We start from the raw sequence: 13136 nt of genomic DNA on the forward strand, positions 1-13136 counted from the left end.
ACTAGATACTTGGATTCAGAAAACTCTACCTCAAAAGAAACAAGATCCTGGCAAGTTCTTAATACCTTGTACCATTGGCACCATGAGCTTTGAAAAAGCTCTATGTGATCTGGGGTCAGGGATAAATCTTATGCCACTCTCTGTAATGGAGAAGCTGGGAATCATTGAGGTACAACCTGCCTTGTTCTCATTGCAATTGGCAGATAAGTCATTGAGACAAGCTTATGGACTAGTAGAGGACGTGCTAGTAAAGGTTGAAGGCCTTTACATCCCTGCTGATTTCATAATCTTAGACACTAGGAAGGAAGAGGATGATTGCATCATCCTTGGAAGACCTTTCCTAGCCACAGCAAAAGCTGTGATAGATGTCAACAGAGGTGAGTTAGTCCTTCAATTGAATGGGGACTACCTTGTGTTTAAAGCACATGGCCATCCCTCTGTGACAGAAGAGAGTAAGCATGAAGAGCTTCTCTCAGTTCAGAGTCAAGAAGAGCCCACACAGTCAAATTCTAAGTTTGGTGTTGTGAGGCCACAACCAAATTCTAAGTTTGGTGTTAAGATCCCATATCCAAACTCTAAGTTTGGTGTGGACAACTATACAACATTGACCTGATCACCTTGTGGCTCCATGAGAGCCACTGTCAAGCTATTGACATTAAAGAAGCGCTTGTTGGGAGGCAACCCAATTTTATTTATCTAATTTTATTTTATTTTGTTTCTTTGTTATTTTTGTGTTTAATTAGGTACATGATCATGAGGAGTCACGAAAAAATAAAAAAAAATTAAAAACAGAGTCAAAAATAGAAGAAAAAATTTTTTCACCCTGGAGGCAGCGCAGACTGGCGTTCAACGCCAGTAAGATGCATCTGGCTGGCGTTCAACGCCAGAACAGAGCATCTTTCTGGCGCTGAACGCCCAAAACAAGCAACAACCTGGCGTTTAACGCCAGGATGTGCACACAGAGGACAATCTGGCGCTGAACGCCAGAAACAAGCTTGAAGCTGGCGTTCAACGCCAGAAACATGCATTACATGGGCGTTTAACGCCCAGAACATGCACCAATGGGCGTTTGAACGCCAGGATGATACATGAAGGCAATTTACACGCCTATATGGTGAAGGAATGGTATTTCTTTTCACCTCAGGATCTGTGGACCCCACAGGATGCCCACCTCAGGATCTGTGGACCCCACAGGATCCCCACCTACCTTTTCTTTTAATCCTAATCACACCCTCTTAATCCAAATCTCATTTTCAATGTCACACTTCCCAAAAACCTTCACCAATCACCTCAACTCCTCTTCCCAATTACCCCATTCACCATTCACATCAACCTCCTCTTCCCCATAAACCCCACCTACCCTCATAAAATTCAAATTCAATTTCCCACCCATTCCCACCCAAAATGGCCGAACTCCCACCCTCCCTCTCCCTATAAATACCTCTCCTTTCTTCTTCATTTTCACACAACACAAACCCCTTCTTCTCTCATATAGCCGAACTCACTCCTCTCCCTCTCTTCCAAATTCTCTTCTTCTTCTTCTACTCTTCTTTTCTTTTTTGCTCGAGGGCGAGCAAATTTTAAGTTTGGTGTGGTAAAAAGCCTAAGCTTTTTATTTTTCATTCACCATCAATGGCACCTAAGACCGGAGTATCTTCAAGAAAAGGAAAAGGGAAGGCAAAAGCCTCCACCTCCGAGTCATGGGAGAAGGAGAGATTCATCTCCAAAAGCCATCAAGACCACTTCTATGATGTTGTGGCAAAGAAGAAGGTGATTCCCGAGGTCCCTTTCAAGCTCAAAAAGAATGAGTATCCGGAAATCCGACATGAAATCCAAAGAAGAGGTTGGGAAGTCATAACCAACCCCATGCAACAAGTTGGAATATTGATGGTTCAAGAGTTCTATGCCAATGCATGGATCACTAGGAACCATGATCAAAGTATGAACCCGAATCCATAGAACTATCTCACAATGGTTCGGGGGAAATACTTAGATTTCAGTCCGGAAAATGTAAGGTTGGCGTTTCATTTACCCATGATGCAAGGAGATGAACGCCCCTACACAAGAAGGGTCAACTTTAATCAAAGGTTGGACCAAGTCCTAATGGACATATGTGTGGAAGGCGCCCAATGGAGAATAGACTCCAAAGGCAAACCGGTCCAACTAAGAAGACTGGACCTCAAGCCTGTAGCTAGAGGATGGTTGGAGTTCATCCAAAGATCCATCATCCCTACAAGCAACCGATCTGAAGTTACTGTGGATCGGGCCATCATGATTCATAGCATCATGATTGGAGAGGAAGTGGAAGTTCATGAAGTCATCTCCAATGAACTCTACAAAATAGCTGACAAGCCTTCATACATGGCACGGCTAGCCTTCCCCCACCTTATATGTCATCTATGTTACTCAGCTGGAGTTGTCATAGATGGAGATGTCTCCATTGAAGAAGACAAGCCCATCACCAAGAAAAGGATGGAGCAAACAAGAGAAGTTCCTCACGGCCCTCAAGAAGAAGATGAGGAAGTTCATCATCAACAAATGCCTCAAGGAATGCACTTTCCTCCCAACAACTATTGGGAGCAACTCAGCACCTCCTTAGAAGATTTGAGCCATAATGTGGAACAATTAAGGGTGGAACATCATGAACACGCCCTCACTCTCCAAGAAATAAGAGAAGATCAAAGAGCAATGAGGGAGGAGCAACAAAGGCAAGGAAGGGACATAGAAGAGTTGAAGAACATCATTGGTCCTTCAAGAAGAAGACGCCACTAGAGGTGGATTCATTCCTTGTCCTTTATTTTCTTTCTGTTTTCGGTTTTTAAGTATTATGTTTATCTATGTTTTGTGTCTCTACTTCATGATCATTAGTGTGTAACCATGCCTTAAAGCTATGAATAAAATCCATTAATCCTTCACTTATCTTAAAAGAAAAATGTTTTAATTCAAAAGAACAAGAAGTACATAGATTTCGAATTTATCCTTGAATTTAATTTAATTATATTGATGTGGTGGCAATACTTTTTGTTTTCTGAATGAATGCTTGAACAGTGCATATTTTTGATCTTGTTGTTTATGAGTGTTAAAATTGTTGGCTCTTGAAAGAATGATGAACAAAGAGAAATGTTATTGATGAACTGAAAAATTCATGAATTGATTCTTGAAGCAAGACAAAGCAGTGAAAAGCAAAAGCTTGTGCGAAAAAAAAATGGCGAAAAAAATAGAAAGAAAAAGCAAGCAGAAAAAGCCAATAGCCCTTAAAACCAAAAGGCAAGGGTAGCAAGGATCCAAGGCTTTGAGCATCAATGGATAGGAGGGCCCAAGAAAATTAAATCCAGGCCTAAGCGGCTAAATCAAGCTGTCCCTAACCATGTGCTTGTGTCATGAAGGTCCAAGTGAAAAGCTTGAGACTGAGTGGTTAAAGTCATGATCCAAAGCAAAAGAGTGTGCTCAAGAGCTCTGGACACCACTAACTGGGGACTCTAGCAAAGCTGAGTCACAATCTGAAAAGGTTCACCCAGTCATGTGTCTGTGGCATTTGTGTATCCGGTGGTAATACTGGAAAACAAAGTGCTTAGGGCCAAGGCCAAGACTCATAAGTAGCTGTGTTCAAGAATCAACATGCTTAACTAGGAGAGTCAATAACACTATCCCAAATTCTAAGTTCCCAGAGACGCCAATCACTCTAAACTTCAAAGGAAAAAGTGAGATGCCAAAACTATTCAGAAGCAAAAAGCTACAGGTCCCGCTCATCTAATTAAATTAATATTCATTGATATTCTGGAATTTATAGTATATTCTCTTCTTTTTATCCTATTTGATTTTCAGTTGCTTGGGGACAAGCAACAATTTAAGTTTGGTGTTGTGATGAGCGGATAATTTATACGCTTTTTGGCATTGTTTTTATATAGTTTTTAGTAAGTTCGGGCTACTTTTAGGGATGTTTTCATTAGTTTTTATGTTAAATTCACATTTCTGGACTTTACTATGAGTTTGTGTGTTTTTCTGTGATTTCAGGTAAATTCTGACTGAAATTGAGGGATTTGAGCAAAACTCTGAAGAAGGCTGACAAAAGGACTGCTGATGCTGTTGGAATCTGACCTCCCTGCACTCGAAATGGATTTTCTGGAGCTACAGAACTCCAATTGGCGCTTTCTCAACGGCTTTGGAAAGTAGACATCCAGGGCTTTCCAGAAATATATAATAGTCCATACTTTATTCGAAGATTGATGACGTAACTTGGCGTTGAACGCCAAGTACACGCTGCTGTCTGGAGTTAAACGCCAGAAAAACGTCATGATCCGGAGTTGAACGCCCAAAACACGTTATAACTCGGAGTTCAACTCCAAGAGAAGCCTCAGCTCGTGGATCGATCAAGCCCAGCCCAAGCATACACCAAGTGGGCCCCGGAAGTGGATTTATGCATCAATTACTTACTCATGTAAACCCTAGTAGCTAGTCTAGTATAAATAGGACATGTAACTATTGTATTAGACATCTTTGGTCTCAGTTTTGTTTTATTCTTCATCTGAGGAGATCATTGATCACGTTTTAGGGGGCTGGCCATTCGGCCATGCCTGAACCTTTTGCTTATGTTTTTTCAACGGTGGAGTTTCTGCACACCATAGATTAAGGGTGTGGAGCTCTGCTGTACCTCAAGTATTAATGAAGTTCTATTTCCTTTTATTCAAATCTCTTTTATTCTTATTCCAAGATATTCATTCGTACCCAAGAACATGATGAATGTTATGAGTCAGATTACCCTCATTATCATTCTCACTTATGAACGCGCGTGATTGACAACCACTTCCGTTCTACATGCAACAGAGCTTGAATGCATATCTCTTAGATTCCCCAACAGAATCTTCGTGGTATAAGCTAGATAGATGGCGGCATTTATGAGGATCCGGAAAGTCTCACCTTGTCTGTGGTATTCCGAGTAGGATCCTGGGAATCCGGAAAGTCTAACCTTGTCTGTGGTATTCCGAGTAGGATTCCGGTAATGAATGACTGTGACGTGCTTCAAACTTGCAACCTGCTGGGCGTTAGTGACAGACGCAAAAGAATCAAGGGATTCTATTCCAGTAGGAGCGGGAACCAATCGGTGATTAGCCGTACTGTGACAGAGTGCGTGAGCATTAGTTTTCACTGCGAGGATGGGATGTAGCCATCAACCATGGGTGATGCCTCCAGACGATTAGCCGTGCGACTGACAACCGCATAGGATCATTTTCCCGAGAGGATTGAAAGTAGCCACAGCTGATAGTGAACCCCTATACAAAGCTTGCCATGGAAAGGAGTAAGAAGGATTGAGTAGAAGCAGTAGGAGAGCAGGCGTCCTTGAGCCATACAGCATCTCCATTCGCCTATCTGAAATTCTCACCAATGAATCTGCATAAGTCCTCTATCCCTTTTTTTACATATAATCTATTTTCTTTTTATTATTAATTATTTGAAAAACCCATAAACCATTTTAATCTGCCTGACTGAGATTTGCAAGGTGACCATAGCTTGCTTCATACCAACAATCTCTGTGGGATCGACCCTTACTCACGTAAGGTTTATTACTTGGACGACCCAGTACACTTGCTGGTTAGTTGAACGGAGTTGTGAATTCAAATAAAGACAATTATTGAATAAATCCATACAAGCACAAAGAATAGTGATCACAATTTCGTCCACCAAGTTTTTTGTGATGAGCGGATATTTTATACGCTTTTTGGGGGTAATTTCATGTAAATTTTAGTATGTTTTAATTAATTTTTAGTAGAATATTATTAGTTTTTAGGCAAAAATCATATTTCTGGACTTTACTATGAGTGTGTGTATTTTTCTATGATTTCAGGTATTTTCTGGCTGAAATTGAGGGAGTTGAGCAAAAATCTGACTTAGGCTGAAAAAGGACTGCTGATGCTGTTGGATCCTGACCTTCCTGCACTCGAAATGAATTTTCTAGAGCTGCAGGAGTCCAATTGGCGCGCTCTCAACGGCGTTGGAAAGTAGACATCCAGGGCTTTCCAGCAATATATAATAGTCCATACTTTGCGCAAGGATAGACGACGTAACTTGGCGTTAAACGCCAAGTTCATGCTGCTGTCTGGAGTTAAACGCCAGAAAAACGTCATGATCCGGAGTTGAACGCCCAAAACACGTCATAACCTGGAGTTTGACGCCAAGAAAGGCCTCTACACGTGGAAAGCTTTAGTCTCAGCCCCAGCACACACCAAGTGGGCCCTAGAAGTGGATTTCTGCACCAATTATCTTAGTTTATTCATTTTCTGTAAACCTAGGTTACTAGTTTACTATTTAAACAACTTTTACAGACATTTCTTGTACCTCATGTCATTTTTAGATCTGAATTATACACTTTGTGACGGCATGAGTCTCTAAACTCCATTGTTGGGGGTTAGGAGCTCTGCAGCGTCTCGATGATTTAATACAATTCCTTTGTTTTCCATTCAAACACGCTTGTTCTTATCCAAGATGTTTATTCGCGCTTAATTGTGAAGAAGGTGATGATCCGTGACACTCATCACCTTCCTCAATCCATGAACGAGTGCCTGACAACCACCTCCGTTCTACATCAGATTGAATGAATATCTCTTAGATTCCTTAATCAGAATCTTCGTGGTATAAGCCGGATCGATGGCGGCATTCATGAGAATCCGGAAAGTCTAAACCTTGTCTGTGGTATTCCGAGTAGGATCCTGGGAATCCGGAAAGTCTAACCTTGTTTGTGGTATTCCGAGTAGGATTCCGGTAATGAATGACTGTGACGTGCTTCAAACTTGCAACCTGCTGGGCGTTAGTGACAGACGCAAAAGAATCAAGGGATTCTATTCCAGTAGGAGCGGGAACCAACCGGTGATTAGCCGTACTATGACAGAGTGCGTGAGCATTAGTTTTCACTGCGAGGATGGGATGTAGCCATCAACCATGGGTGATGCCTCCAGACGATTAGCCGTGCGACTGACAACCGCATAGGATCATTTTCCCGAGAGGATTGAAAGTAGCCACAGCTGATGGTGAACCCCTATACAAAGCTTGCCATGGAAAGGAGTAAGAAGGATTGAGTAGAAGCAGTAGGAGAGCAGGCGTCCTTGAGCCATACAGCATCTCCATTCGCCTATCTGAAATTCTCACCAATGAATCTGCATAAGTCCTCTATCCCTTTTTTTACATATAATCTATTTTCTTTTTATTATTAATTATTCGAAAAACCCATAAACCATTTTAATCTGCCTGACTGAGATTTGCAAGGTGACCATAGCTTGCTTCATACCAACAATCTCTGTGGGATCGACCCTTACTCACGTAAGGTTTATTACTTGGACGACCCAGTACACTTGCTGGTTAGTTGAACGGAGTTGTGAATTCAAATAAAGACAATTATTGAATAAATCCATACAAGCACAAAGAATAGTGATCACAATTTCGTCCACCAAGTTTTTGGCGCCGTTGCCGGGGATCGTTGAGTTTGAACAATTGAAGGCATATTTCATTTCTTAGATCAGGAGTAATTTATTTTTGTTGTTACAGAGTCATTAAATTTTGATAGGATAGTTTCATTTCAAAAATTTCTTTTCAAAAATATTGTTTTTCTTAATTAATTGTTGATTTTTCGTAAATTTAGTGTCTTATTCTAAGTTTGGTGTTAACTACATATTTTATATTTTCCTTAAAATTTTCGTACTAGTGTTCTTGGTTCTTCCTTGATCTTCAAGTTGTTCTTGATAATTGGTTATACCCTTTGGAACCTTTTTCAAAAATAATTTTTCTTGGATTGAATCTTGTGCCAAACTTTAAGTTTGGTGTTTTCTTGTTAATCTTTTTATAATTCTCGAAAATTTTATTAAAGTTTTCTAAAAATTTTAAGTTTGGTGTTCTTCCTTTTGTTCTTGGTGTTCTTGTGAATCTTCAAGGTGTTCTTGAGTTTTTCTTGTGTCTTGATCTTAAAATTTTTAAGTTTGGTGTTCCTTAGTGTTTTCCCTCCAAAAATTTTCGAAAATAAGGAGCACTAGATCTAAAAATTTTAAGTCTTGTGTCTTTTGTGTGTTTTTCTCTTTCATCATAAAATTCAAAATTCAAAAAAATTTTGTATTTTCTAACTAATTTTGAACCACTTTTTCGAAATTTTTATATAAATTTCAGATTTTAATTTCAATTTTTTTCGAAAATTTTTTTTTAAAAAAAAAATATTTTTAACTTCTTTTTATATATTCCATTTCTATTTATTCCACTACTATAAAATAAATAATAGCAACATACATATCATCTCTTTTATTCCATTATGGAATTAAATGGGAATGATCAGTCCAGGAGGACTCTGGGGTCATATGCTAACCCCACTACTGCTTCATATGGGGGTAGTATCTGTATACCCTCCATTGGAGTTAGTAGCTTTGAGTTGAATCCTCAGCTCATTATCATGGTGCAGCAAAACTGCCAGTATTCTGGTCTTCCACATGAAGAACCTACAGAGTTTCTGGCACAATTTTTACAATTTGTTGACACAGTACATGATAAAGAAGTGGATCAGGATGTCTACAGATTATTACTGTTTCCATTCGCTGTAAGAGATCAAGCTAAGAGGTGGTTAAATAACCAGCCTAAGAACAGCATAAAAACATGGAAACAGCTGTCAGAAAAATTCCTGAATCACTATTTCCCTCCAAAACGGATGACACAGTTAAGGCTGAGCATCCAAGGCTTCAAACAAGGAGATAATGAATCCCTTTATGATGCCTGGGAGAGATACAGAGAGATGCTAAGAAAATGCCCCTCTGAAATGTTTTCAGAATGGGTGCAATTAGACATCTTCTACTATGGGCTTACAGAAAAAGCTCAGATTTCTCTAGACCACTCAGCTGGTGGATCTATACATATGAGAAAAACAATTGAAGAAGCTCAAGAGCTTATTGATACAGTTGCCAGAAATCAACATCTGTACCTAAGCAGTGAATCTTCCATGAAAGAAGAAGCTAAAACAGTAACTGCAGAACTCAGTCCGGTAGATCAGGCTAATGAAATTAATCAGCAATTAGACTTTCTAACTCAGCAGCTAGCCGAATTCAAGGAAATATTACAGGAAACAAGAATGACTAACAGGAATATGGAAGTGCAATTAAAGCAGACAGAAAAGTAACTGTCAAAACAAATAGCAGAAGAATGCCAAGCAGTTCAATTAAGAAGTGGGAAAACATTAAATACCTCACTTCAAAGCAGCAGGAAGCCAAGAAATGAGCAGATGTCTACTCAAAATCCCTCTGAGGACAATCAGAGCCCAGAGAGGAATGATGCTGGCGCTGAACGCCCAAACCATACTTATTTCTGGCGTTCAACGCCAGAAACAAGCATGAATCCGGTGTTGAACGCCCAAAAAGAACATGGTTCTGGCGTTCAAACGCCAGAAACAAGCAAGGAGGTGGCGTTTAATGCCACTCCAGCTTCCACACCTGGCATTCAAATGCCAGTGGGTGATCAGTCACATACAAGTACTGATAACAACCCTTCTAAAAAGGCTTCCCAACCCACTTCTGTAGGTAATAAACCTGCAGCAACTAAGGTTGAGGAATACAAAGCCAAAATGCCTTATCCTCAAAAACTCCGCCAAGCAGAACAGGATAAGCAATTTGCCCGCTTTGCAGACTATCTCAGGACTCTTGAAATAAAGATTCCGTTTGCAGAAGCACTTGAGCAAATACCATCTTATGCTAAGTTCATGAAAGAGATCTTAAGTCATAAGAAGGATTGGAGGGAAACTGAAAAAGTTTACCTCACTGAAGAATGCAGTGCAGTCATTCTGAAAAGCTTACCTGAGAAGCTTAAAGTTCCTGGGAGCTTTATGATACCATGCACATTAGAGGGTGCTTGTACCAAGCAAGCTTTATGTGATCTTGGGGCAAGTATCAACCTAATACCTGCATCTACTATCAGAAAGCTTGGTTTGACTGAAGAGATCAAACTAACCAGGATATGTCTTCAACTTGCTGATGGCTCCATTAAATACCCATCAGGCGTGATTGAAGACATGATTGTCAAGGTTGGGCCATTTGCCTTTCCTACAGACTTTGTGGTGCTGGAAATGGAGGAGCACAAGAGTGCAACTCTCATTCTAGGAAGACCTTTCCTAGCAACTGGCTGAACCCTCATTGATGTCCAAAAAGGGGAAGTAACCTTGAGAGTCAATGAGGAGGAGTTCAAGTTGAATGTTGTCAAAGCCATGCAACATCCAGACACCCCAAATGACTGCATGAGTGTTGATATTATTGACTCTCTGGTAAGAGAGGTCAATATGGCTGAGAGTCTCGAATCAGAGCTAGAGGACATCTTTAAAGATGTTCAGCCTGATTTGGAGGAATCAGAGAAGATAATAGAACCTCTGAAAATCCCTCAAGAAGAGGAGAAACCTCCAAAACCCGAGCTCAAACCATTACCACCATCCCTGAAATATGCATTTCTGGGAGAAGGTGATACCTTTCCTGTAATTATAAGCTCTACCTTAGAGCCACAGGAAGAGGAAGCACTAATTCAAGTGTTAAGGACGCACAAGACAGCTCTTGGGTGGTCCATTAGTGATCTTAAGGGCATTAGCCCAGCCAGATGCATGCACAAAATCTTGCTTGAGGATGATGCCAAGCCAGTGGTTCAACCACAAAGGCGGCTGAATCCAGCTATGAAAGAAGTGGTGCAGAAAGAGGTCACTAAATTACTAGAGGCTGGAATTATTTATCCTATTTCTGACAGCCCCTGGGTGAGCCCTGTCCAAGTTGTCCCTAAGAAAGGAGGCATGACAGTGGTTCATAATGAAAAAAATGAACTGGTTCCTACAAGGACAGTTACAGGGTGGCGTATGTGTATTGATTATAGAAGGCTCAATACAGCCACCAGAAAGGATCATTTTCCTTTACCATTCATAGACCAAATGCTAGAAAGACTAGCAGGTCATGAATACTACTGCTTCCTGGATGGATATTCAGGTTATAATCAAATTGCAGTAGATCCCCAGGATCAAGAGAAAACGGCATTCACATGTCCATCTGGAGTATTTGCATACAGAAGGATGCCATTTGGCCTGTGCAATGCACCTGCAACCTTTCAGAGGTGCATGCTCTCAATTTTCTCTGATATGGTGGAAAAATTTCTGGAAGTCTTCATGGATGACTTTTCAGTGTTTGGAGACTTATTCAGCTCCTGCCTTAACCATTTAGCACTTGTTCTAAAGAGATGCCAAGAAACTAACCTGGTTTTAAACTGGGAGAAGTGTCACTTTATGGTGACTGAAGGAATTGTCCTTGGGCACAAAATCTCGAACAAGGGGATAGAGGTGGATCAAGCTAAGGTAGAGGTAATTGAAAAATTACCACCACCTGCCAATGTTAAGGCAATCAGAAGCTTTCTGGGGCATGCAGGATTCTATAGGAGGTTTATAAAGGATTTTTCAAAAAATCGCCAAACCTCTGAGCAACCTGCTAGCTGCTGACACGCCATTCATCTTTGATAATGAGTGTCTGCAGGCATTTGAGACTCTGAAAGCTAAATTGGTTACAGCACCAATCATCTCTGCACCAGACTGGACATTACCATTTGAATTGATGTGTGATGCCAGTGACCATGCCATTGGTGCAGTGTTGGGACAGAGGCATGACAAGCTTCTGCACGTCATTTATTATGCCAGCCGTGTTCTAAATGATGCACAGAAGAATTACACAACCACAGAAAAAGAGCTACTTGCAGTGGTTTACGCCATTGATAAATTCAGATCCTATTTAGTAGGATCAAAAGTGATTGTGTACACTGATCATGCTGCTCTTAAATATCTACTCACAAAGCAGGATTCAAAACCCAGACTCATAAGATAGGTATTGCTTTTGCAAGAGTTTGATATAGAAATAAGAGACAGAAAAGGGACAGAGAATCAAGTAGCAGATCACTTGTCCCGAATAGAACCAGTAGAAGGGGCGTCCCTCCCTCTCACTGAGATCTCTGAAACTTTTCCGGATGAGCAACTCTTTGCCATCCAGGAAGTGCCATGGTTTGCAGACATTGCAAACTACAAGGCAGTAAGATTCATACCCAAAGAGTACAGTAGGCTGCAATCAAAGAAATTGATCACAGATGCAAAGTACTATCTTTGGGATGAACCATATCTCTTCAAGAGATGTGCAGACGGAGTAATCCGTAGATGTGTGCCTAAAGAAGAAGCGCAGAAAATTCTATGGCATTGCCATGGATCACAGTATGGAGGACATTTTGGAAGTGAGCGAACAGCCACAAGAGTCCTCCATTGTGGCTTCTACTGGCCTACTCTCTATAAAGATTCCCGAGCATTTGTACTTAATTGTGACAGTTGCCAAAGATCTGGCAATCTGCCTCACAGTTATGCCATGCCTCAACAAGGAATCTTGGAGATTGAGTTGTTTGATGTATGGGGTATTGACTTCATGGGACCTTTCCCACCATCATACTCAAACACTTATATTCTGGTGGCAGTGGATTATGTATCCAAATGGGTGGAGGCTATTGCAACACCCACTAATGACACTAAAACAGTGTTAAAATTCCTCCAGAAACACATCTTCAGCAGATTTGGTACCCCTAGAGTATTAATCAGTGATGGGGGCACTCATTTCTGCAATAAACAGCTTTACTCTGCTTTGGTTCGTTATGGAGTTAGCCACAGGGTAGCCACTCCATACCATCCACAGACTAATGGACAAGCTGAAGTCTCAAATAGAGAACTCAAAAGAATCCTGGAACGGACTGTAATTAACCGTAGAAAGGATTGGGCAAGAAGCTTGGATGATGCTCTGTGGGCATACAGAACAGCATTCAAGACCCCTATAGGGACCTCTCCATACCAGCTTGTGTATGGAAAGGCATGTCACTTGCCAGTGGAACTGGAACACAAGGCCTACTGGGCAACCAGATTCCTGAACCTTGATGCCAAGTTAGCTGGAGAAAAACGATTGCTCCAGTTAAATGAGCTAGAGGAATTTAGACTCAATGCTTTCGAGAATGCAAAAATTTACAAGGAGAAAGCAAAAAGATGGCATGATAAGAAATTGTCATCCAGAGTCTTTGAGCCAGGGCAGAAAGTTCTGCTATTCAATTCTAGGCTCAAATTATTCCCTGGGAAA

General features: G+C 40.8%; 1 pseudogene; it reads left to right on the forward strand.

The window, feature by feature from the left end:
- LOC140176760 (uncharacterized) overlaps positions 1–11858 on the forward strand; it is a 162140-nt pseudogene extending 150282 nt beyond the window's left edge.
- The last annotated feature ends 1278 nt before the right edge of the window (positions 11859–13136 follow it).

The sequence above is a fragment of the Arachis hypogaea genome, chromosome 2 (genome assembly GCF_003086295.3).
Source record: "Arachis hypogaea cultivar Tifrunner chromosome 2, arahy.Tifrunner.gnm2.J5K5, whole genome shotgun sequence".
NCBI lineage: Eukaryota > Viridiplantae > Streptophyta > Magnoliopsida > Fabales > Fabaceae > Arachis > Arachis hypogaea.